The sequence below is a fragment of the Myotis nattereri genome (assembly GCF_964212035.1).
Source record: "Myotis nattereri genome assembly, chromosome: X".
Classification (NCBI taxonomy): Eukaryota; Metazoa; Chordata; class Mammalia; order Chiroptera; family Vespertilionidae; genus Myotis; species Myotis nattereri.
This window is the reverse complement of record NC_138078.1, coordinates 73,896,623-73,923,378: the sequence shown is the minus strand read 5'-3', so window position 1 is coordinate 73,923,378 and position 26,756 is coordinate 73,896,623.

Here is a 26,756-nt window from a genome sequence, read left to right as displayed (position 1 = left end):
TGATAATATTTACAACTCCGGGCACTTTAGGGAGCGTTTTCACTTGAATTTGCTTTCTAATATTAGGAATTCTTGTTTATACAGCTCAAAATTTTTGTAGAAAGGCTGTAAGTGAGGACTATACTGCTTATGTTTAAAATTGAGGCCGAATTATTCTGGCGTCATTTGTATGACTCATGTGAAATCCTTATGGTTCCAGTACAGACTTGTAAGAACACTCTCTAATTGTGGTAATACTCTTATAATACGCAACTAGAGTTTCCAGAAATGATTAAATACTTGGAAGATACACTTGAAATAAAAGTAAATAGATTCTTACTACATTTCCTGCAATTTTTAATCACAGACATTACCAGTGGAAAGCCGTGAAATGACCAGAAAACTGATAATATTTACAACTCCGGGCACTTTAGGGAGCGTTTTCATTTGAATTTGCTTTCAAATATTAGGAATTCTTGTTTATACAGCTTAAAATTTGTGTAGAAAGCCTGTAAGTGAGGACTATACTGCTTATGTTTACAATTGAGGTCGAATTATTCTGGCGTGTTTTGTATGACTCAGCTGAAATCCTTATGGTTCTAGTACAGACTTGTAAGAACACTCTCTAATTGTGGTAAAACTCTAAAATACGCAATTAGAGTTTCCAGAAACGATTAGAAACTTCGAAGATACACTTGAAATAAAAATAAATAGAGTCTTACTACATTTCCTGCCGTTTTTAATCACAGACGTTACCAGTGGAAAGCCGTGGAATGACCAGAAAACTGATAATATTTACAACTCCGGGCACTTTAGGGAGAGTTTTCACTTGTATTTGCTTTCAAATATTAGGAATTCTTGTTTATACGGATTAAAATTTTTGTAGAAAGCCTGTAAGTGAGGACTATACTGCTTATATTTAAAATTTAGGCCGAATTATTCTGGCGTCATTTGTATGACTCAGGTGAAATCCTTACGGTTCCAGTACAGACTTGTATGAACACTCTCTAATTGTGGTAAAACTCTTAAAATACGCAATTAGAGTTTCCAGAAACGATTAGAAACTTGGAAGATACACTTGAAATAAAAGTAAATAGATTCTTACTACATTTACTGCAGTTTTTAATCACAGATTTTACCCGTGGAAGGCCGTGAAATGACCAGATAACTGATAATATTTACAACTCCGGGCACTTTAGGGAGCGTTTTCAATTGAATTTTCTTTCAAATATTAGGAATTCTTGTATATAGAGCTTAAAATTTGTGTAGAAAGCCTGTAAGTGAGGACGATACTTCTTATGTTTACAATTGAGGCTGAATTATTCTGGCGTGTTTTGTATGACTCAGCTGAAATCCTTACGGTTCTAGTACAGACTTGTAAGAACACTCGCTAATTGTGGTAAAACTCTTAAAATACGCAATTAGAGTTTCCAGATATAATTAAAAACTTGGAAGATACACTTGAAATAAAAGTAAATAGATTCTTACTACATTTCCTGCCGTTGTTAATCACAGACATTACCAGTGGAAAGCCCTGAAATGACCAGAAAACTGATAATATTTACAACTCCGGGCACTTTAGGGAGCGTTTTCACTTGAACTTGCTTTCTAATATTAGGAATTCTTGTTTATACAGCTCAAAATTTTTGTAGAAAGGCTGTTAGTGAGGACTATACTGCTTATGTTTAAAATTGAGGCCGAATTATTCTGGCGTCATTTGTATGACTCATGTGAAATCCTTATGGTTCCAGTACAGACTTGTAAGAACACAGTCTAATTGTGGTAATACTCTTATACTACGCAATTAGAGTTTCCAGAAATGATTAAATACTTGGAAGATACACTTGAAATAAAAGTAAATAGATTCTTACTACATTTCCTGCCGTTTTTAATCACAGACATTACCAGTGGAAAGCCGTGAAATGACCAGAAAACTGATAATATTTACAACTCCGGGCACTTTAGGGACCGTTTTCACTTGAATTTGCTTTCTAATATTAGGAATTATTGTTTATACAGCTCAAAATTTTTGTAGAATGGCTGTAAGTGAGGACTATACTGCTTATGATTAAAATTGAGGCCGAATTATTCTGGCGACATTTGTGTGACTCAGCTGAAATCCTTAAGGTTCTAGTACAGACTTGTAAGAACACTCTCTAATTGTGGTAAAACTCTAAAATACGCAACTAGAGTTTCCAGAAACGATTAGAAACTTGGAAGATACACTTGAAAAAAAAGTAAATAGATTCTTACCACATTTCCTGACGTTTTTAATCACAGACATTACCCGTGGAAAGCGGTGAAATGACCAGAAAACTGATAATATTTACAACTCCGGGCACTTTAGTGAGCGTTTTCACTTGAATTTTCTTTCAAATATTAGGAATTCTTGCTTATACGGCTTAAAATTTTTGTAGAAAGGCTGTAAGTGAGGACTATACTGCTTATGTTTAAAATTGAGGCCGAATTATTCTGGCGTCATTTGTATGACTCATGTGAAATCCTTATGGTTCCAGTACAGACTTGTAAGAACACTCTCTAATTGTGGTAATACTCTAATAATACGCAACTAGAGTTTCCAGAAATGATTAAATACTTGGAAGATACACTTGAAATAAAAGTAAATAGATTCTTACTACATTTCCTGCAATTTTTAATCACAGACATTACCAGTGGAAAGCCGTGAAATGACCAGAAAACTGATAATATTTACAACTCCGGGCACTTTAGGGAGCGTTTTCATTTGAATTTGCTTTCAAATATTAGGAATTCTTGTTTATACAGCTTAAAATTTGTGTAGAAAGCCTGTAAGTGAGGACTATACTGCTTATGTTTAAAATTTAGGCCGAATTATTCTGGCGTCATTTGTATGACTCAGGTGAAATCCTTACGGTTCCAGTACAGACTTGTATGAACACTATCTAATTGTGGTAAAACTCTTAAAATACGCAACTAGAGTTTCCAGAAATGATTACAAACTGGGAAGATACACTTGAAATAAAAGTAAATAGATTCTTACTACATTTCCTGACGTTTTTAATCACAGACATTACCCGTGGAAAGCCATGAAATGACCAGCAAACTGATAATGTTTACAACTCCGTGCACTTTAGGGAGCGTTTTCACTGGAATTTGCCTTCTAATATTAGGAATTATTGATTATACAGGTCAAAATTTGTGTAGAAAAGCTGTAAGTGAGGACTATACTCCTTGTGTTTACAATTGAGGCCGAATTATTCAGGCGTCTTTGGTATGACTCAGGTGAAATACTTACGGTTCCAGTACAGACTTGTAAGAACACTGTCTAATTGTGGTAAAACTCTTAAAATACGCAATTAGAGTTTCCAGAAATGATTAAAAACTTGGAACAAACACTTGAAATAAAAGTAAACTGAATCTTACTACATTTCCTGCCATTTTTAATCACAGACATTACCAGAGGAAAGCCGTGAAATGACCAGAAAACTGATAATATTTACAACTCCGGGCACTTTAGAGAGCGTTTTCACTTGAATTTTCTTTCAAATATTAGGAATTCTTGTTTATACGGCTTAAAATTTGTGTAGAAAGGATGTAAGTGAGGACTATACTGCTTATGTTTACAATTGAGGCCGAATTATTCTGGCGTCTTTCCTATGACTCAGGTGAAATACTTACGGTTCCAGTACATACTTGTAAGAACACTCTCTACTTGTGGTAAAACTCTTAAAATACGCAATTAGAGTTTCCAGAAACGATTAGAAACTTGGAAGATACACTTGAAATAAAAGTAAATAGATTCTTACTACATTTCCTGCAGTTTTTAATCACAGATTTTACCCGTGGAAGGCCGTGAAATGACCAGATAACTGATAATATTTACAACTCCGGGCACTTTAGGGAGCGTTTTCAATTGAATTTTCTTTCAAATATTAGGAATTCTTGTTTATACAGCTTAAAATTTGTGTAGAAAGCCGGTAAGTGAGGACTATACTGCTTATGTTTCAAATTGAGGCCGAATTCTTCTGGCGTCATTTGTATGACTCAGGTGAAATTTTTACGGTTCCAGTACAGACTTGTAAGAACACTCTCTAATTGTGGTAAAACTCTTAAAATACGCAATTAGAGATTCCAGATATTATTAAAAACTTGGAAGATACACTTGAAATAAAAGTAAATAGATTCTTACTACATTTCCTGCCGTTGTTAATCACAGACATTACCAGTGGAAAGCCCTGAAATGACCAGAAAACTGATAACATGTACAACTCCGGGCACTTTAGGGAGTGTTTTCACTTGAACTTGCTTTCTAATATTAGGAATTCTTGTTTATACACCTCAAAATTTTTGTAGAAAGCCGGTAAGTGAGGACTATACTGCTTATGTTTCAAATTGAGGCCGAATTCTTCTGGCGTCATTTGTATGACTCAGGTGAAATTTTTACGGTTCCAGTACAGACTTTTAAGAACACTCTCTAATTGTGGTAATACTCTTATAATACGCAATTAGAGTTTCCAGAAATGATTAAATACTTGGAAGATACACTTGAAATAAAAGTAAATAGATTCTTACTACATTTCCTGCCGTTTTTAATCACAGACATTACCAGTGGAAAACCCTGAAATGACCAGAAAACTGATAATATTTACAACTCCGGGCACTTTAGGGAGTGTTTTCACTTGAACTTGCTTTCTAATATTAGGAATTCTTGTTTATACAGCTCAAAATTTTTGTAGAAAGGCTGTAAGTGAGGACTATACTGCTTATGTTTAAAATTGGGGCCGAATTATTCTGGCGTCATTTGTATGACTCATGTGAAATCCTTATGGTTCCAGTACAGACTTGTAAGAACACAGTCTAATTGTGGTAATACTCTTATACTACGCAATTAGAGTTTCCAGAAATGATTAAATACTTGGAAGATACACTGGAAATAAAAGTAAATAGATTCTTACTACATTTCCTGCCGTTTTTAATCACAGACATTACCAGTGGAAAGCCGTGAAATGACCAGAAAACTGATAATATTTACAACTCCGGGCACTTTAGGGAGCGTTTTCACTTGAATTTGCTTTCTAATATTAGGAATTCTTGTTTATACAGCTCAAAATTTTTGTAGAAAGGCTGTAAGTGAGGACTATACTGCTTATGTTTAAAATTGAGGCCGAATTATTCTTTCGTCATTTGTATGACTCATGTGAAATCCTTATGGTTCCAGTACAGACTTGTAAGAACACAGTCTAATTGTGGTAATACTCTTATACTACGCAATTAGAGTTTCCAGAAATGATTAAATACTTGGAAGATACACTTGAAATAAAAGTAAATAGATTCTTACTACATTTCCTGCCGTTTTTAATCACAGACATTACCAGTGGAAAGCCGTGAAATGACCAGAAAACTGATAATATTTACAACTCCGGGCACTTTAGGGACCGTTTTCACTTTAATTTGCTTTCTAATATTAGGAATTATTGTTTATACAGCTCAAAATTTTTGTAGAATGGCTGTAAGTGAGGACTATACTGCTTATGATTAAAATTGAGGCCGAATTATTCTGGCGACATTTGTGTGACTCAGCTGAAATCCTTAAGGTTCTAGTACAGACTTGTAAGAACACTCTCTAATTGTGGTAAAACTCTAAAATACGCAACTAGAGTTTCCAGAAACGATTAGAAACTTGGAAGATACACTTGAAAAAAAAGTAAATAGATTCTTACCACATTTCCTGACGTTTTTAATCACAGACATTACCCGTGGAAAGCGGTGAAATGACCAGAAAACTGATAATATTTACAACTCCGGGCACTTTAGTGAGCGTTTTCACTTGAATTTTCTTTCAAATATTAGGAATTCTTGCTTATACGGCTTAAAATTTTTGTAGAAAGGCTGTAAGTGAGGACTATACTGCTTATGTTTAAAATTGAGGCCGAATTATTCTGGCGTCATTTGTATGACTCATGTGAAATCCTTATGGTTCCAGTACAGACTTGTAAGAACACTCTCTAATTGTGGTAATACTCTAATAATACGCAACTAGAGTTTCCAGAAATGATTAAATACTTGGAAGATACACTTGAAATAAAAGTAAATAGATTCTTACTACATTTCCTGCAATTTTTAATCACAGACATTACCAGTGGAAAGCCGTGAAATGACCAGAAAACTGATAATATTTACAACTCCGGGCACTTTAGGGAGCGTTTTCACTTGTATTTGCTTTCAAATATTAGGAATTCTTGTTTATACGGATTAAAATTTTTGTAGAAAGCCTGTAAGTGAGGACTATACTGCTTATGTTTAAAATTTAGGCCGAATTATTCTGGCGTCATTTGTATGACTCAGGTGAAATCCTTACGGTTCCAGTACAGACTTGTATGAACACTATCTAATTGTGGTAAAACTCTTAAAATACGCAACTAGAGTTTCCAGAAATGATTACAAACTGGGAAGATACACTTGAAATAAAAGTAAATAGATTCTTACTACATTTCCTGACGTTTTTAATCACAGACATTACCCGTGGAAAGCCATGAAATGACCAGCAAACTGATAATGTTTACAACTCCGTGCACTTTAGGGAGCGTTTTCACTGGAATTTGCCTTCTAATATTAGGAATTATTGATTATACAGGTCAAAATTTGTGTAGAAAAGCTGTAAGTGAGGACTATACTCCTTGTGTTTACAATTGAGGCCGAATTATTCAGGCGTCTTTGGTATGACTCAGGTGAAATACTTACGGTTCCAGTACAGACTTGTAAGAACACTGTCTAATTGTGGTAAAACTCTTAAAATACGCAATTAGAGTTTCCAGAAATGATTAAAAACTTGGAACAAACACTTGAAATAAAAGTAAACTGAATCTTACTACATTTCCTGCCATTTTTAATCACAGACATTACCAGAGGAAAGCCGTGAAATGACCAGAAAACTGATAATATTTACAACTCCGGGCACTTTAGAGAGCGTTTTCACTTGAATTTTCTTTCAAATATTAGGAATTCTTGTTTATACGGCTTAAAATTTGTGTAGAAAGGATGTAAGTGAGGACTATACTGCTTATGTTTACAATTGAGGCCGAATTATTCTGGCGTCTTTCCTATGACTCAGGTGAAATACTTACGGTTCCAGTACATACTTGTAAGAACACTCTCTACTTGTGGTAAAACTCTTAAAATACGCAATTAGAGTTTCCAGAAACGATTAGAAACTTGGAAGATACACTTGAAATAAAAGTAAATAGATTCTTACTACATTTCCTGCAGTTTTTAATCACAGATTTTACCCGTGGAAGGCCGTGAAATGACAAGATAACTGATAATATTTACAACTCCGGGCACTTTAGGGAGCGTTTTCAATTGAATTTTCTTTCAAATATTAGGAATTCTGGTTTATACAGCTTAAAATTTGTGTAGAAAGCCTGTAAGTGAGGACTATACTGCTTATGTTTACAATTGAGGTCGAATTATTCTGGCGTGTTTTGTATGACTCAGCTGAAATCCTTACGGTTCTAGTACAGACTTGTAAGAACACTCTCTAATTGTGGTAAAACTCTTAAAATACGCAATTAGAGATTCCAGATATTATTAAAAACTTGGAAGATACACTTGAAATAAAAGTAAATAGATTCTTACTACATTTCCTGCCGTTGTTAATCACAGACATTACCAGTGGAAAGCCCTGAAATGACCAGAAAACTGATAACATGTACAACTCCGGGCACTTTAGGGAGTGTTTTCACTTGAACTTGCTTTCTAATATTAGGAATTCTTGTTTATACAGCTCAAAATTTTTGTAGAAAGCCGGTAAGTGAGGACTATACTGCTTATGTTTCAAATTGAGGCCGAATTCTTCTGGCGTCATTTGTATGACTCAGGTGAAATTTTTACGGTTCCAGTACAGACTTGTAAGAACACTCTCTAATTGTGGTAAAACTCTTAAAATACGCAATTAGAGATTCCAGATATTATTAAAAACTTGGAAGATACACTTGAAATAAAAGTAAATAGATTCTTACTACATTTCCTGCCGTTTTTAATCACAGACATTACCAGTGGAAAACCCTGAAATGACCAGAAAACTGATAATATTTACAACTCCGGGCACTTTAGGGAGTGTTTTCACTTGAACTTGCTTTCTAATATTAGGAATTCTTGTTTATACAGCTCAAAATTTTTGTAGAAAGGCTGTAAGTGAGGACTATACTGCTTATGTTTAAAATTGGGGCCGAATTATTCTGGCGTCATTTGTATGACTCATGTGAAATCCTTATGGTTCCAGTACAGACTTGTAAGAACACAGTCTAATTGTGGTAATACTCTTATACTACGCAATTAGAGTTTCCAGAAATGATTAAATACTTGGAAGATACACTGGAAATAAAAGTAAATAGATTCTTACTACATTTCCTGCCGTTTTTAATCACAGACATTACCAGTGGAAAGCCGTGAAATGACCAGAAAACTGATAATATTTACAACTCCGGGCACTTTAGGGAGCGTTTTCACTTGAATTTGCTTTCTAATATTAGGAATTCTTGTTTATACAGCTCAAAATTTTTGTAGAAAGGCTGTAAGTGAGGACTATACTGCTTATGTTTAAAATTGAGGCCGAATTATTCTTTCGTCATTTGTATGACTCATGTGAAATCCTTATGGTTCCAGTACAGACTTGTAAGAACACAGTCTAATTGTGGTAATACTCTTATACTACGCAATTAGAGTTTCCAGAAATGATTAAATACTTGGAAGATACACTTGAAATAAAAGTAAATAGATTCTTACTACATTTCCTGCCGTTTTTAATCACAGACATTACCAGTGGAAAGCCGTGAAATGACCAGAAAACTGATAATATTTACAACTCGGGGCACTTTAGGGACCGTTTTCACTTGAATTTGCTTTCTAATATTAGGAATTATTGTTTATACAGCTCAAAATTTTTGTAGAATGGCTGTAAGTGAGGACTATACTCCTTGTGTTTACAATTGAGGCCGAATTATTCTGGCGACATTTGTGTGACTCAGCTGAAATCCTTAAGGTTCTAGTACAGACTTGTAAGAACACTCTCTAATTGTGGTAAAACTCTAAAATACGCAACTAGAGTTTCCAGAAACGATTAGAAACTTGGAAGATACACTTGAAATAAAAGTAAATAGATTCTTACAACATTTCCTGACGTTTTTAATCACAGACATTACCCGTGGAAAGCGGTGAAATGACCAGAAAACTGATAATATTTACAACTCCGGGCACTTTAGGGAGCGTTTTCACTTGAATTTTCTTTCAAATATTAGGAATTCTTGCTTATACGGCTTAAAATTTTTGTAGAAAGGCTGTAAGTGAGGACTATACTGCTTATGTTTAAAATTGAGGCCGAATTATTCTGGCGTCATTTGTATGACTCATGTGAAATCCTTATGGTTCCAGTACAGACTTGTAAGAACACTCTCTAATTGTGGTAATACTCTAATAATACGCAACTAGAGTTTCCAGAAATGATTAAATACTTGGAAGATACACTTGAAATAAAAGTAAATAGATTCTTACTACATTTCCTGCAATTTTTAATCACAGACATTACCAGTGGAAAGCCGTGAAATGACCAGAAAACTGATAATATTTACAACTCCGGGCACTTTAGGGAGCGTTTTCAGTTGAATTTGCTTTCAAATATTAGGAATTCTTGTTTATACAGCTTAAAATTTGTGTAGAAAGCCTGTAAGTGAGGACTATACTGCTTATGTTTACAATTGAGGTCGAATTATTCTGGCGTGTTTTGTATGACTCAGCTGAAATCCTTATGGTTCTAGTACAGACTTGTAAGAACACTCTCTAATTGTGGTAAAACTCTAAAATACGCAATTAGAGTTTCCAGAAACGATTAGAAACTTGGAAGATACACTTGAAATAAAAGTAAATAGAGTCTTACTACATTTCCGGCCTTTTTAATCACAGACATTACCAGTGGAAAGCCGTGGAATGACCAGAAAACTGATAATATTTACAACTCCGGGCACTTTAGGGAGCGTTTTCACTGGAATTTGCCTTCTAATATTAGGAATTATTGATTTTACAGGTCAAAATTTGTGTAGAAAAGCTGTAAGTGAGGACTATACTCCTTGTGTTTACAATTGAGGCCGAATTATTCAGGCGTCTTTGGTATGACTCAGGTGAAATACTTACGGTTCCAGTACAGACTTGTAAGAACACTCTCTACTTGTGGTAAAACTCTTAAAATACGCAATTAGAGTTTCCAGAAATGATTAAAAACTTGGAACAAACACTTGAAATAAAAGTAAACTGAATCTTACTACATTTCCTGCCATTTTTAATTACAGACATTACCAGAGGAAAGCCGTGAAATGACCAGAAAACTGATAATATTTACAACTCCGGGCACTTTACGGAGCGTTTTCACTTGAATTTTCTTTCAAATATTAGGAATTCTTGTTTATACGGCTTAAAATTTGTGTAGAAAGGATGTAAGTGAGGACTATACTGCTTATGTTTACAATTGAGGCCAAATTATTCTGGCGTCTTTCCTATGACTCAGGTGAAATACTTACGGTTCCAGTACATACTTGTAAGAACACTCTCTAATTGTGGTAATACTCTTATAATACGCAATTAGAGTTTCCAGAAATGATTAAATACTTGGAAGATACACTTGAAATAAAAGTAAATAGATTCTTACTACATTTCCTGCCGTTTTTAATCACAGACATTACCAGTGGAAAGCCGTGAAATGACCAGAAAACTGATAATATTTACAACTCCGGGCACTTTAGGGACCGTTTTCACTTGAATTTGCTTTCTAATATTAGGAATTATTGTTTATACAGCTCAAAATTTTTGTAGAAAGGCTGTATGTGAGGACTATACTGCTTATGTTTAAAATTGAGGCCGAATTATTCTGGCGACATTTGTATGACTCAGCTGAAATCCTTACGGTTCTAGTACAGACTTGTAAGAACACTCTCTAATTGTGGTAAAACTCTAAAATACGCAATTAGAGTTTCCAGAAACGATTAGAAACTTGGAAGATACACTTGAAATAAAAGTAAATAGAGGATTTCTACATTTCCTGCCGTTTTTAATCACAGATATTACCAGTGGAAAGCCGTGGAATGACCAGAAAACTGATAATATTTACAACTCCGGGCACTTTAGGGAGCGTTTTCACTTGTATTTGCTTTCAAATATTAGGAATTCTTGTTTATACGGATTAAAATTTTTGTAGAAAGCCTGTAAGTGAGGACTATACTGCTTATGTTTAAAATTTAGGCCGAATTATTCTGGCGTCATTTGTATGACTCAGGTGAAATCCTTACGGTTCCAGTACAGACTTGTATGAACACTATCTAATTGTGGTAAAACTCTTAAAATACGCAACTAGAGTTTCCAGAAATGATTACAAACTGGGAAGATACACTTGAAATAAAAGTAAATAGATTCTTACTACATTTCCTGACGTTTTTAATCACAGACATTACCCGTGGAAAGCCATGAAATGACCAGCAAACTGATAATGTTTACAACTCCGTGCACTTTAGGGAGCGTTTTCACTGGAATTTGCCTTCTAATATTAGGAATTATTGATTATACAGGTCAAAATTTGTGTAGAAAAGCTGTAAGTGAAGACTATACTCCTTGTGTTTACAATTGAGGCCGAATTATTCAGGCGTCTTTGGTATGACTCAGGTGAAATACTTACGGTTCCAGTACAGACTTGTAAGAACACTGTCTAATTGTGGTAAAACTCTTAAAATACGCAATTAGAGTTTCCAGAAATGATTAAAAACTTGGAACAAACACTTGAAATAAAAGTAAACTGAATCTTACTACATTTCCTGCCATTTTTAATCACAGACATTACCAGAGGAAAGCCGTGAAATGACCAGAAAACTGATAATATTTACAACTCCGGGCACTTTAGAGAGCGTTTTCACTTGAATTTTCTTTCAAATATTAGGAATTCTTGTTTATACGGCTTAAAATTTGTGTAGAAAGGATGTAAGTGAGGACTATACTGCTTATGTTTACAATTGAGGCCGAATTATTCTGGCGTCTTTCCTATGACTCAGGTGAAATACTTACGGTTCCAGTACATACTTGTAAGAACACTCTCTACTTGTGGTAAAACTCTTAAAATACGCAATTAGAGTTTCCAGAAACGATTAGAAACTTGGAAGATACACTTGAAATAAAAGTAAATAGATTCTTACTACATTTCCTGCAGTTTTTAATCACAGATTTTACCCGTGGAAGGCCGTGAAATGACAAGATAACTGATAATATTTACAACTCCGGGCACTTTAGGGAGCGTTTTCAATTGAATTTTCTTTCAAATATTAGGAATTCTTGTTTATACAGCTTAAAATTTGTGTAGAAAGCCTGTAAGTGAGGACTATACTGCTTATGTTTACAATTGAGGTCGAATTATTCTGGCGTGTTTTGTATGACTCAGCTGAAATCCTTAAGGTTCTAGTACAGACTTGTAAGAACACTCTCTAATTGTGGTAAAACTCTTAAAATACGCAATTAGAGATTCCAGATATTATTAAAAACTTGGAAGATACACTTGAAATAAAAGTAAATAGATTCTTACTACATTTCCTGCCGTTGTTAATCACAGACATTACCCGTGGAAAGCGGTGAAATGACCAGAAAACTGATAATATTTACAACTCCGGGCACTTTAGGGAGCGTTTTCACTTGAATTTTCTTTCAAATATTAGGAATTCTTGCTTATACGGCTTAAAATTTTTGTAGAAAGGCTGTAAGTGAGGACTATACTGCTTATGTTTAAAATTGAGGCCGAATTATTCTGGCGTCATTTGTATGACTCATGTGAAATCCTTATGGTTCCAGTACAGACTTGAAAGAACACTCTCTAATTGTGGTAATACTCTAATAATACGCAACTAGAGTTTCCAGAAATGATTAAATACTTGGAAGATACACTTGAAATAAAAGTAAATAGAGTCTTACTACATTTCCGGCCTTTTTAATCACAGACATTACCAGTGGAAAGCCGTGGAATGACCAGAAAACTGATAATATTTACAACTCCGGGCACTTTAGGGAGCGTTTTCACTGGAATTTGCCTTCTAATATTAGGAATTATTGATTTTACAGGTCAAAATTTGTGTAGAAAAGCTGTAAGTGAGGACTATACTCCTTGTGTTTACAATTGAGGCCGAATTATTCAGGCGTCTTTGGTATGACTCAGGTGAAATACTTACGGTTCCAGTACAGACTTGTAAGAACACTGTCTAATTGTGGTAAAACTCTTAAAATACGCAATTAGAGTTTCCAGAAATGATTAAAAACTTGGAACAAACACTTGAAATAAAAGTAAACTGAATCTTACTACATTTCCTGCCATTTTTAATTACAGACATTACCAGAGGAAAGCCGTGAAATGACCAGAAAACTGATAATATTTACAACTCCGGGCACTTTACGGAGCGTTTTCACTTGAATTTTCTTTCAAATATTAGGAATTCTTGTTTATACGGCTTAAAATTTGTGTAGAAAGGATGTAAGTGAGGACTATACTGCTTATGTTTACAATTGAGGCCAAATTATTCTGGCGTCTTTCCTATGACTCAGGTGAAATACTTACGGTTCCAGTACATACTTGTAAGAACACTCTCTAATTGTGGTAATACTCTTATAATACGCAATTAGAGTTTCCAGAAATGATTAAATACTTGGAAGATACACTTGAAATAAAAGTAAATAGATTCTTACTACATTTCCTGCCGTTTTTAATCACAGACATTACCAGTGGAAAGCCGTGAAATGACCAGAAAACTGATAATATTTACAACTCCGGGCACTTTAGGGACCGTTTTCACTTGAATTTGCTTTCTAATATTAGGAATTATTGTTTATACAGCTCAAAATTTTTGTAGAAAGGCTGTATGTGAGGACTATACTGCTTATGTTTAAAATTGAGGCCGAATTATTCTGGCGACATTTGTATGACTCAGCTGAAATCCTTACGGTTCTAGTACAGACTTGTAAGAACACTCTCTAATTGTGGTAAAACTCTAAAATACGCAATTAGAGTTTCCAGAAACGATTAGAAACTTGGAAGATACACTTGAAATAAAAGTAAATAGAGGATTTCTACCTTTCCTGCCGTTTTTAATCACAGATATTACCAGTGGAAAGCCGTGGAATGACCAGAAAACTGATAATATTTACAACTCCGGGCACTTTAGGGAGCGTTTTCACTTGTATTTTCTTTCAAATATTAGGAATTCTTGTTTATACGGATTAAAATTTTTGTAGAAAGCCTGTAAGTGAGGACTATACTGCTTATGTTTAAAATTGAGGCCGAATTATTCTGGCGTCATTTGTATGACTCAGGTGAAATCCTTAGGGTTCCAGTACAGACTTGTATGAACACTCTCTAATTGTGGTAAAACTCTTAAAATACGCAATTAGAGTTTCCAGAAATGATTAAAAACTGGGAAGATACACTTGAAATAAAAGTAAATAGATTCTTACTACATTTCCTGACGTTTTTAATCACAGACATTACCCGTGGAAAGCCATGAAATGACCAGCAAACTGATAATGTTTACAACTCCGGGCACTTTAGGGAGCGTTTTCACTGGAATTTGCCTTCTAATATTAGGAATTATTGATTATACGGGTCAAAATTTGTGTAGAAAAGCTGTAAGTGAGGACTATACTCCTTGTGTTTACAATTGAGGCCGAATTATTCAGGCGTCTTTGGTTTGACTCAGGTGAAATACTTACGGTTCCAGTACAGACTTGTAAGAACACTGTCTAATTGTGGTAAAACTCTTAAAATACGCAATTAGAGTTTCCAGAAATGATTAAAAACTTGGAACAAACACTTGAAATAAAAGTAAACTGAATCTTACTACATTTCCTGCCATTTTAAATCACAGACATTACCAGAGGAAAGCCGTGAAATGACCAGAAAACTGATAATATTTACAACTCCGGGTACTTTAGGGAGTGTTTTCACTTGAATTTTCTTTCATATATTAGGAATTCTTGTTTATACGGCTTAAAATTTGTGTAGAAAGGATGTAAGTGAGGCCTATACTGCTTATGTTTACAATTGAGGCCGAATTATTCTGGCGTCTTTCCTATGACTCAGGTGAAATACTTACGGTTCCAGTACATACTTGTAAGAACACTCTCTACTTGTGGTAAAACTCTTAAAATACGCAATTAGAGTTTCCAGAAACGATTAGAAACTTGGAAGATACACTTGAAATAAAAGTAAATAGATTCTTACTACATTTCCTGCAGTTTTTAATCACAGATTTTACCCGTGGAAGGCCGTGAAATGACCAGATAACTGATAATATTTACAACTCCGGGCACTTTAGGGAGCGTTTTCAATTGAATTTTCTTTCAAATATTAGGAATTCTTGTTTATACGGCTTAAAATTTGTGTAGAAAGGATGTAAGTGAGGACTATACTGCTTATGTTTACAATTGAGGCCGAATTATTCTGGCGTCTTTCCTATGACTCAGGTGAAATACTTACGGTTCCAGTACATACTTGTAAGAACACTCTCTAATTGTGGTAATACTCTTATAATACGCAATTAGAGTTTCCAGAAATGATTAAATACTTGGAAGATACACTTGAAATAAAAGTAAATAGATTCTTACTACATTTCCTGCCGTTTTTAATCACAGACATTACCAGTGGAAAGCCGTGAAATGACCAGAAAACTGATAATATTTACAACTCCGGGCACTTTAGGGACCGTTTTCACTTGAATTTGCTTTCTAATATTAGGAATTATTGTTTATACAGCTCAAAATTTTTGTAGAATGGCTGTAAGTGAGGACTATACTGCTTATGTTTAAAATTGAGGCCGAATTATTCTGGCGACATTTGTATGACTCAGCTGAAAACCTTACGGTTCTAGTACAGACTTGTAAGAACACTCTCTAATTGTGGTAAAACTCTAAAATACGCAATTAGAGTTTCCAGAAACGATTAGAAACTTGGAAGATACACTTGAAATAAAAGTAAATAGAGGATTACTACATTTCCTGCCGTTTTTAATCACAGATATTACCAGTGGATAGCCGTGGAATGACCAGAAAACTGATAATATTTACAACTCCGGGCACTTTAGGGAGCGTTTTCACTTGTATTTTCTTTCAAATATTAGGAATTCTTGTTTATACGGATTAAAATTTTTGTAGAAAGCCTGTAAGTGAGGACTATACTGCTTATGTTTAAAATTGAGGCCGAATTATTCTGGCGTCTTTCCTATGACTCAGGTGAAATACTTACGGTTCCAGTACATACTTGTAAGAACACTCTCTACTTGTGGTAAAACTCTTAAAATACGCAATTAGAGTTTCCAGAAACGATTAGAAACTTGGAAGATACACTTGAAATAAAAGTAAATAGATTCTTACTACATTTCCTGCAGTTTTTAATCACAGATTTTACCCGTGGAAGGCCGTGAAATGACCAGATAACTGATAATATTTACAACTCCGGGCACTTTAGGGAGCGTTTTCAATTGAATTTTCTTTCAAATATTAGGAATTCTTGTTTATACAGCTTAAAATTTGTGTAGAAAGCCTGTAAGTGAGGACTATACTGCTTATGTTTACAATTGAGGCTGAATTATTCTGGCGTGTTTTGTATGACTCAGCTGAAATCCTTACGGTTCTAGTACAGACTTGTAAGAACACTCTCTAATTGTGGTAAAACTCTTAAAATACGCAATTAGAGTTTCCAGATATAATTAAAAACTTGGAAGATACACTTGAAATAAAAGTAAATAGATTCTTACTACATTTCCTGCCGTTGTTAATCACAGACATTACCAGTGGAAAGCCCTGAAATGACCAGAAAACTGATAATATTTACAACTCCGGGCACTTTAGGGAGCGTTTTCACTTGAACTTGCTTTCTAATATTAGGAATTCTTGTTTATACAGCTCAAAATTTTTGTAGAAAAGCTGTAAGTGAGGACTATACTCCTTGTGTTTACAATTGAGGCCGAATTATTCAGGCGTCTTTGGTTTGACTCAGGTGAAATACTTACGGTTCCAGTACAGACTTGTAAGAACACTGTCTAATTGTGGTAAAACTCTTAAAATACGCAATTAGAGTTTCCAGAAATGATTAAAAACTGGGAAGATACACTTGAAATAAAAGTAAATAGATTCTTACTACATTTCCTGACGTTTTTAATCACAGACATTACCCGTGGAAAGCCATGAAATGACCAGCAAACTGATAATGTTTACAACTCCGGGCACTTTAGGGAGCGTTTTCACTGGAATTTGCCTTCTAATATTAGGAATTATTGATTATACGGGTCAAAATTTGTGTAGAAAAGCTGTAAGTGAGGACTATACTCCTTGTGTTTACAATTGAGGCCGAATTATTCAGGCGTCTTTGGTTTGACTCAGGTGAAATACTTACGGTTCCAGTACAGACTTGTAAGAACACTGTCTAATTGTGGTAAAACTCTTAAAATACGCAATTAGAGTTTCCAGAAATGATTAAAAACTTGGAACAAACACTTGAAATAAAAGTAAACTGAATCTTACTACATTTCCTGCCATTTTAAATCACAGACATTACCAGAGGAAAGCCGTGAAATGACCAGAAAACTGATAATATTTACAACTCCGGGTACTTTAGGGAGTGTTTTCACTTGAATTTTCTTTCATATATTAGGAATTCTTGTTTATACGGCTTAAAATTTGTGTAGAAAGGATGTAAGTGAGGCCTATACTGCTTATGTTTACAATTGAGGCCGAATTATTCTGGCGTCTTTCCTATGACTCAGGTGAAATACTTACGGTTCCAGTACATACTTGTAAGAACACTCTCTACTTGTGGTAAAACTCTTAAAATACGCAATTAGAGTTTCCAGAAACGATTAGAAACTTGGAAGATACACTTGAAATAAAAGTAAATAGATTCTTACTACATTTCCTGCAGTTTTTAATCACAGATTTTACCCGTGGAAGGCCGTGAAATGACCAGATAACTGATAATATTTACAACTCCGGGCACTTTAGGGAGCGTTTTCAATTGAATTTTCTTTCAAATATTAGGAATTCTTGTTTATACGGCTTAAAATTTGTGTAGAAAGGATGTAAGTGAGGACTATACTGCTTATGTTTACAATTGAGGCCGAATTATTCTGGCGTCTTTCCTATGACTCAGGTGAAATACTTACGGTTCCAGTACATACTTGTAAGAACACTCTCTAATTGTGGTAATACTCTTATAATACGCAATTAGAGTTTCCAGAAATGATTAAATACTTGGAAGATACACTTGAAATAAAAGTAAATAGATTCTTACTACATTTCCTGCCGTTTTTAATCACAGACATTACCAGTGGAAAGCCGTGAAATGACCAGAAAACTGATAATATTTACAACTCCGGGCACTTTAGGGACCGTTTTCACTTGAATTTGCTTTCTAATATTAGGAATTATTGTTTATACAGCTCAAAATTTTTGTAGAATGGCTGTAAGTGAGGACTATACTGCTTATGTTTAAAATTGAGGCCGAATTATTCTGGCGACATTTGTATGACTCAGCTGAAAACCTTACGGTTCTAGTACAGACTTGTAAGAACACTCTCTAATTGTGGTAAAACTCTAAAATACGCAATTAGAGTTTCCAGAAACGATTAGAAACTTGGAAGATACACTTGAAATAAAAGTAAATAGAGGATTACTACATTTCCTGCCGTTTTTAATCACAGATATTACCAGTGGAAAGCCGTGGAATGACCAGAAAACTGATAATATTTACAACTCCGGGCACTTTAGGGAGCGTTTTCACTTGTATTTGCTTTCAAATATTAGGAATTCTTGTTTATACGGATTAAAATTTTTGTAGAAAGCCTGTAAGTGAGGACTATACTGCTTATGTTTAAAATTTAGGCCGAATTATTCTGGCGTCATTTGTATGACTCAGGTGAAATCCTTACGGTTCCAGTACAGACTTGTATGAACACTATCTAATTGTGGTAAAACTCTTAAAATACGCAACTAGAGTTTCCAGAAATGATTACAAACTGGGAAGATACACTTGAAATAAAAGTAAATAGATTCTTACTACATTTCCTGACGTTTTTAATCACAGACATTACCCGTGGAAAGCCATGAAATGACCAGCAAACTGATAATGTTTACAACTCCGTGCACTTTAGGGAGCGTTTTCACTGGAATTTGCCTTCTAATATTAGGAATTATTGATTATACAGGTCAAAATTTGTGTAGAAAAGCTGTAAGTGAAGACTATACTCCTTGTGTTTACAATTGAGGCCGAATTATTCAGGCGTCTTTGGTATGACTCAGGTGAAATACTTACGGTTCCAGTACAGACTTGTAAGAACACTGTCTAATTGTGGTAAAACTCTTAAAATACGCAATTAGAGTTTCCAGAAATGATTAAAAACTTGGAACAAACACTTGAAATAAAAGTAAACTGAATCTTACTACATTTCCTGCCATTTTTAATCACAGACATTACCAGAGGAAAGCCGTGAAATGACCAGAAAACTGATAATATTTACAACTCCGGGCACTTTAGAGAGCGTTTTCACTTGAATTTTCTTTCAAATATTAGGAATTCTTGTTTATACGGCTTAAAATTTGTGTAGAAAGGATGTAAGTGAGGACTATACTGCTTATGTTTACAATTGAGGCCGAATTATTCTGGCGTCTTTCCTATGACTCAGGTGAAATACTTACGGTTCCAGTACATACTTGTAAGAACACTCTCTACTTGTGGTAAAACTCTTAAAATACGCAATTAGAGTTTCCAGAAACGATTAGAAACTTGGAAGATACACTTGAAATAAAAGTAAATAGATTCTTACTACATTTCCTGCAGTTTTTAATCACAGATTTTACCCGTGGAAGGCCGTGAAATGACAAGATAACTGATAATATTTACAACTCCGGGCACTTTAGGGAGCGTTTTCAATTGAATTTTCTTTCAAATATTAGGAATTCTTGTTTATACAGCTTAAAATTTGTGTAGAAAGCCTGTAAGTGAGGACTATACTGCTTATGTTTACAATTGAGGTCGAATTATTCTGGCGTGTTTTGTATGACTCAGCTGAAATCCTTAAGGTTCTAGTACAGACTTGTAAGAACACTCTCTAATTGTGGTAAAACTCTTAAAATACGCAATTAGAGATTCCAGATATTATTAAAAACTTGGAAGATACACTTGAAATAAAAGTAAATAGATTCTTACTACATTTCCTGCCGTTGTTAATCACAGACATTACCCGTGGAAAGCGGTGAAATGACCAGAAAACTGATAATATTTACAACTCCGGGCACTTTAGGGAGCGTTTTCACTTGAATTTTCTTTCAAATATTAGGAATTCTTGCTTATACGGCTTAAAATTTTTGTAGAAAGGCTGTAAGTGAGGACTATACTGCTTATGTTTAAAATTGAGGCCGAATTATTCTGGCGTCATTTGTATGACTCATGTGAAATCCTTATGGTTCCAGTACAGACTTGAAAGAACACTCTCTAATTGTGGTAATACTCTAATAATACGCAACTAGAGTTTCCAGAAATGATTAAATACTTGGAAGATACACTTGAAATAAAAGTAAATAGAGTCTTACTACATTTCCGGCCTTTTTAATCACAGACATTACCAGTGGAAAGCCGTGGAATGACCAGAAAACTGATAATATTTACAACTCCGGGCACTTTAGGGAGCGTTTTCACTGGAATTTGCCTTCTAATATTAGGAATTATTGATTTTACAGGTCAAAATTTGTGTAGAAAAGCTGTAAGTGAGGACTATACTCCTTGTGTTTACAATTGAGGCCGAATTATTCAGGCGTCTTTGGTATGACTCAGGTGAAATACTTACGGTTCCAGTACAGACTTGTAAGAACACTGTCTAATTGTGGTAAAACTCTTAAAATACGCAATTAGAGTTTCCAGAAATGATTAAAAACTTGGAACAAACACTTGAAATAAAAGTAAACTGAATCTTACTACATTTCCTGCCATTTTTAATTACAGACATTACCAGAGGAAAGCCGTGAAATGACCAGAAAACTGATAATATTTACAACTCCGGGCACTTTACGGAGCGTTTTCACTTGAATTTTCTTTCAAATATTAGGAATTCTTGTTTATACGGCTTAAAATTTGTGTAGAAAGGATGTAAGTGAGGACTATACTGCTTATGTTTACAATTGAGGCCAAATTATTCTGGCGTCTTTCCTATGACTCAGGTGAAATACTTACGGTTCCAGTACATACTTGTAAGAACACTCTCTAATTGTGGTAATACTCTTATAATACGCAATTAGAGTTTCCAGAAATGATTAAATACTTGGAAGATACACTTGAAATAAAAGTAAATAGATTCTTACTACATTTCCTGCCGTTTTTAATCACAGACATTACCAGTGGAAAGCCGTGAAATGACCAGAAAACTGATAATATTTACAACTCCGGGCACTTTAGGGACCGTTTTCACTTGAATTTGCTTTCTAATATTAGGAATTATTGTTTATACAGCTCAAAATTTTTGTAGAAAGGCTGTATGTGAGGACTATACTGCTTATGTTTAAAATTGAGGCCGAATTATTCTGGCGACATTTGTATGACTCAGCTGAAATCCTTACGGTTCTAGTACAGACTTGTAAGAACACTCTCTAATTGTGGTAAAACTCTAAAATACGCAATTAGAGTTTCCAGAAACGATTAGAAACTTGGAAGATACACTTGAAATAAAAGTAAATAGAGGATTTCTACCTTTCCTGCCGTTTTTAATCACAGATATTACCAGTGGAAAGCCGTGGAATGACCAGAAAACTGATAATATTTACAACTCCGGGCACTTTAGGGAGCGTTTTCACTTGTATTTTCTTTCAAATATTAGGAATTCTTGTTTATACGGATTAAAATTTTTGTAGAAAGCCTGTAAGTGAGGACTATACTGCTTATGTTTAAAATTGAGGCCGAATTATTCTGGCGTCATTTGTATGACTCAGGTGAAATCCTTAGGGTTCCAGTACAGACTTGTATGAACACTCTCTAATTGTGGTAAAACTCTTAAAATACGCAATTAGAGTTTCCAGAAATGATTAAAAACTGGGAAGATACACTTGAAATAAAAGTAAATAGATTCTTACTACATTTCCTGACGTTTTTAATCACAGACATTACCCGTGGAAAGCCATGAAATGACCAGCAAACTGATAATGTTTACAACTCCGGGCACTTTAGGGAGCGTTTTCACTGGAATTTGCCTTCTAATATTAGGAATTATTGATTATACGGGTCAAAATTTGTGTAGAAAAGCTGTAAGTGAGGACTATACTCCTTGTGTTTACAATTGAGGCCGAATTATTCAGGCGTCTTTGGTTTGACTCAGGTGAAATACTTACGGTTCCAGTACAGACTTGTAAGAACACTGTCTAATTGTGGTAAAACTCTTAAAATACGCAATTAGAGTTTCCAGAAATGATTAAAAACTTGGAACAAACACTTGAAATAAAAGTAAACTGAATCTTACTACATTTCCTGCCATTTTAAATCACAGACATTACCAGAGGAAAGCCGTGAAATGACCAGAAAACTGATAATATTTACAACTCCGGGTACTTTAGGGAGTGTTTTCACTTGAATTTTCTTTCATATATTAGGAATTCTTGTTTATACGGCTTAAAATTTGTGTAGAAAGGATGTAAGTGAGGCCTATACTGCTTATGTTTACAATTGAGGCCGAATTATTCTGGCGTCTTTCCTATGACTCAGGTGAAATACTTACGGTTCCAGTACATACTTGTAAGAACACTCTCTACTTGTGGTAAAACTCTTAAAATACGCAATTAGAGTTTCCAGAAACGATTAGAAACTTGGAAGATACACTTGAAATAAAAGTAAATAGATTCTTACTACATTTCCTGCAGTTTTTAATCACAGATTTTACCCGTGGAAGGCCGTGAAATGACCAGATAACTGATAATATTTACAACTCCGGGCACTTTAGGGAGCGTTTTCAATTGAATTTTCTTTCAAATATTAGGAATTCTTGTTTATACGGCTTAAAATTTGTGTAGAAAGGATGTAAGTGAGGACTATACTGCTTATGTTTACAATTGAGGCCGAATTATTCTGGCGTCTTTCCTATGACTCAGGTGAAATACTTATGGTTCCAGTACATACTTGTAAGAACACTCTCTAATTGTGGTAATACTCTTATAATACGCAATTAGAGTTTCCAGAAATGATTAAATACTTGGAAGATACACTTGAAATAAAAGTAAATAGATTCTTACTACATTTCCTGCCGTTTTTAATCACAGACATTACCAGTGGAAAGCCGTGAAATGACCAGAAAACTGATAATATTTACAACTCCGGGCACTTTAGGGACCGTTTTCACTTGAATTTGCTTTCTAATATTAGGAATTATTGTTTATACAGCTCAAAATTTTTGTAGAATGGCTGTAAGTGAGGACTATACTGCTTATGTTTAAAATTGAGGCCGAATTATTCTGGCGACATTTGTATGACTCAGCTGAAAACCTTACGGTTCTAGTACAGACTTGTAAGAACACTCTCTAATTGTGGTAAAACTCTAAAATACGCAATTAGAGTTTCCAGAAACGATTAGAAACTTGGAAGATACACTTGAAATAAAAGTAAATAGAGGATTACTACATTTCCTGCCGTTTTTAATCACAGATATTACCAGTGGATAGCCGTGGAATGACCAGAAAACTGATAATATTTACAACTCCGGGCACTTTAGGGAGCGTTTTCACTTGTATTTTCTTTCAAATATTAGGAATTCTTGTTTATACGGATTAAAATTTTTGTAGAAAGCCTGTAAGTGAGGACTATACTGCTTATGTTTAAAATTGAGGCCGAATTATTCTGGCGTCTTTCCTATGACTCAGGTGAAATACTTACGGTTCCAGTACATACTTGTAAGAACACTCTCTACTTGTGGTAAAACTCTTAAAATACGCAATTAGAGTTTCCAGAAACGATTAGAAACTTGGAAGATACACTTGAAATAAAAGTAAATAGATTCTTACTACATTTCCTGCAGTTTTTAATCACAGATTTTACCCGTGGAAGGCCGTGAAATGACCAGATAACTGATAATATTTACAACTCCGGGCACTTTAGGGAGCGTTTTCAATTGAATTTTCTTTCAAATATTAGGAATTCTTGTTTATACAGCTTAAAATTTGTGTAGAAAGCCTGTAAGTGAGGACTATACTGCTTATGTTTACAATTGAGGCTGAATTATTCTGGCGTGTTTTGTATGACTCAGCTGAAATCCTTACGGTTCTAGTACAGACTTGTAAGAACACTCTCTAATTGTGGTAAAACTCTTAAAATACGCAATTAGAGTTTCCAGATATAATTAAAAACTTGGAAGATACACTTGAAATAAAAGTAAATAGATTCTTACTACATTTCCTGCCGTTGTTAATCACAGACATTACCAGTGGAAAGCCCTGAAATGACCAGAAAACTGATAATATTTACAACTCCGGGCACTTTAGGGAGCGTTTTCACTTGAACTTGCTTTCTAATATTAGGAATTCTTGTTTATACAGCTCAAAATTTTTGTAGAAAAGCTGTAAGTGAGGACTATACTCCTTGTGTTTACAATTGAGGCCGAATTATTCAGGCGTCTTTGGTTTGACTCAGGTGAAATACTTACGGTTCCAGTACAGACTTGTAAGAACACTGTCTAATTGTGGTAAAACTCTTAAAATACGCAATTAGAGTTTCCAGAAATGATTAAAAACTGGGAAGATACACTTGAAATAAAAGTAAATAGATTCTTACTACATTTCCTGACGTTTTTAATCACAGACATTACCCGTGGAAAGCCATGAAATGACCAGCAAACTGATAATGTTTACAACTCCGGGCACTTTAGGGAGCGTTTTCACTGGAATTTGCCTTCTAATATTAGGAATTATTGATTATACGGGTCAAAATTTGTGTAGAAAAGCTGTAAGTGAGGACTATACTCCTTGTGTTTACAATTGAGGCCGAATTATTCAGGCGTCTTTGGTTTGACTCAGGTGAAATACTTACGGTTCCAGTACAGACTTGTAAGAACACTGTCTAATTGTGGTAAAACTCTTAAAATACGCAATTAGAGTTTCCAGAAATGATTAAAAACTTGGAACAAACACTTGAAATAAAAGTAAACTGAATCTTACTACATTTCCTGCCATTTTAAATCACAGACATTACCAGAGGAAAGCCGTGAAATGACCAGAAAACTGATAATATTTACAACTCCGGGTACTTTAGGGAGTGTTTTCACTTGAATTTTCTTTCATATATTAGGAATTCTTGTTTATACGGCTTAAAATTTGTGTAGAAAGGATGTAAGTGAGGCCTATACTGCTTATGTTTACAATTGAGGCCGAATTATTCTGGCGTCTTTCCTATGACTCAGGTGAAATACTTACGGTTCCAGTACATACTTGTAAGAACACTCTCTACTTGTGGTAAAACTCTTAAAATACGCAATTAGAGTTTCCAGAAACGATTAGAAACTTGGAAGATACACTTGAAATAAAAGTAAATAGATTCTTACTACATTTCCTGCAGTTTTTAATCACAGATTTTACCCGTGGAAGGCCGTGAAATGACCAGATAACTGATAATATTTACAACTCCGGGCACTTTAGGGAGCGTTTTCAATTGAATTTTCTTTCAAATATTAGGAATTCTTGTTTATACGGCTTAAAATTTGTGTAGAAAGGATGTAAGTGAGGACTATACTGCTTATGTTTACAATTGAGGCCGAATTATTCTGGCGTCTTTCCTATGACTCAGGTGAAATACTTACGGTTCCAGTACATACTTGTAAGAACACTCTCTAATTGTGGTAATACTCTTATAATACGCAATTAGAGTTTCCAGAAATGATTAAATACTTGGAAGATACACTTGAAATAAAAGTAAATAGATTCTTACTACATTTCCTGCCGTTTTTAATCACAGACATTACCAGTGGAAAGCCGTGAAATGACCAGAAAACTGATAATATTTACAACTCCGGGCACTTTAGGGACCGTTTTCACTTGAATTTGCTTTCTAATATTAGGAATTATTGTTTATACAGCTCAAAATTTTTGTAGAATGGCTGTAAGTGAGGACTATACTGCTTATGTTTAAAATTGAGGCCGAATTATTCTGGCGACATTTGTATGACTCAGCTGAAAACCTTACGGTTCTAGTACAGACTTGTAAGAACACTCTCTAATTGTGGTAAAACTCTAAAATACGCAATTAGAGTTTCCAGAAACGATTAGAAACTTGGAAGATACACTTGAAATAAAAGTAAATAGAGGATTACTACATTTCCTGCCGTTTTTAATCACAGATATTACCAGTGGATAGCCGTGGAATGACCAGAAAACTGATAATATTTACAACTCCGGGCACTTTAGGGAGCGTTTTCACTTGTATTTTCTTTCAAATATTAGGAATTCTTGTTTATACGGATTAAAATTTTTGTAGAAAGCCTGTAAGTGAGGACTATACTGCTTATGTTTAAAATTGAGGCCGAATTATTCTGGCGTCTTTCCTATGACTCAGGTGAAATACTTACGGTTCCAGTACATACTTGTAAGAACACTCTCTACTTGTGGTAAAACTCTTAAAATACGCAATTAGAGTTTCCAGAAACGATTAGAAACTTGGAAGATACACTTGAAATAAAAGTAAATAGATTCTTACTACATTTCCTGCAGTTTTTAATCAC